Below are 1870 nucleotides of genomic sequence, written 5' to 3'. Positions count from 1 at the left end.
ATGAAAACTCAAGGTAAGAAGAGGAATTAAGCAGAAAGGTTGGAGGAGATATATAGAAACTGCATTTAAATATTTGGAAGAATATGTGGACATGGTACCTATAGGTAATTGATTAAGCAATATATCATAAATTTAGAATGTACAGAATGAAATAATATGAGTTTTCCCTGGTATTTTAGTTTTAAAACTTTAGCATGATGATACATCTATCTACGAGAGCTTACTAAATTGCCCAAATTTTGCTATAGCTGTTCTTGAGGAATCAGTTACGCCTTGCAATAATATAAGGAAAGAAAATAATAAAACATCTCAAGAGGAAAAGGTTAGATTGTTTTGTAATACTTGTGTCACATACCTCTACACTAAAGAGGCCAAGGAATCAGCTCTCTCTTTCTGACTATAAATTATAGATTGATAAATTGAGCCATGCTGTGGCTGAAAATTATTTGGTAGGCTATTCTATTATGGGTTTCTAACACCTTTTGAGAAAAATTGCTATAATAACATGTTCTCTTTCGCCACTGTATCTGTACACATCAGATTTACATTGATTCTTCACACATGGTTATTAAGTGAGCTGGGTGTTCAGGGTCTTGCAATAATCAAAAATTTGGAAGTAGTGAAAAAGAGATGGAGGCGAGGTAGTGGATGAGACTCAAAGGAATTGCAGAGTCTGAATCTTTTCTGTATCACAAGAAAGACCATCAAAATGTCCCCACTGGCAAAGGGGCTCTCAAAAGTGGACAGAATAACATGTTCTCTGAATACTTTTCATAACAAGCATTCTCTAAGCTCTTGACCACACAAGCAGAAATTCCCATGGGGAAATAGAATAGGTATTACCTCCCAAGACTGAACAGCTTTTGCAACCAGAGTTGCCAATTTTCCAGAAAAAGAAAAAAAAAGTGTATCTGATGCCATAGTACTGTTCTTGAAGACTATAAACAGTTATATTTATTGCTGTAGGTTGGCCATTTCTAAACTTTGTGACATGAAGGGAACAGTGGACAGTAGAGGAGATATTATTATTTAACTTGAATTGGATGGTTACATTCTTTGGGCCTCTAAGATTGTCAGGAAATACTTGCTTAAATGTCAATTATTTTGCCAATTGTGGTCCATAAAAAAAGTTATTACTTCCAAGAAGCCAACTTAAAGACAAATAAGAAACTGAGTAATTTACTGACAAGTTATTTAAAAAGTCCTAAAAAGATCGTGTGTAAGATAACGAACTTCTCTGGTGAAGTTTTCCTGGTCGAAAAAACGAGTGAGCCCTCTAAAAATTAATTTCTAAAAACTCAATTTCTGAATGTTTGCTTCTCTATTCTTGAAACTCTGGGTTTCACTGTTGTAGATATTCTACTATATAAGAGAAAAAGTTAAATTAGCCAATGATATAGATAATGATTGTGCTAATCTGGAATATAAAACTGGAAGTTTCAAACTTTCGAAGCCAATAAAACAATAGACTCAACAAATAGGGTTGTTGTCAGAATCGAATTAGTTACTATATAAAGATCTTATAACAGTGTATAATACTCAGCAAACACTTTTAAATGTTAGCTGTTATAATTGATACCAACACAAATATAGAGTTTCTTGCCTTGGCTAGCATGATCAAACTTCCATTTTTCCCCTGACATATTCAGCTCTTATTCCATTCCCCTCAAAGGAGATTCTCTGTAATTCCAAGAGTCCTCAAATAGCTTACCCCTTTCAAAGATCCAGATAAAATGTCACTTTGCCACCAAATTCTCCAACCACCAGCGAGCACTCATCAAGCTCACCTCTTTCTTTACCACTTTGCCCTATTTCTTACCTTCTTAATATACTGCCTCTATGTGAAATGAATATATTTCCTTTGCTCCCT

This window comes from Pteropus vampyrus, unplaced genomic scaffold, assembly GCF_000151845.1.
Source record: "Pteropus vampyrus isolate Shadow unplaced genomic scaffold, Pvam_2.0 Scaffold27, whole genome shotgun sequence".
Lineage (NCBI taxonomy): Eukaryota > Metazoa > Chordata > Mammalia > Chiroptera > Pteropodidae > Pteropus > Pteropus vampyrus.
The sequence above is the reverse complement of the archived record's forward strand: the minus strand, read 5'-3'. Positions refer to the sequence as shown.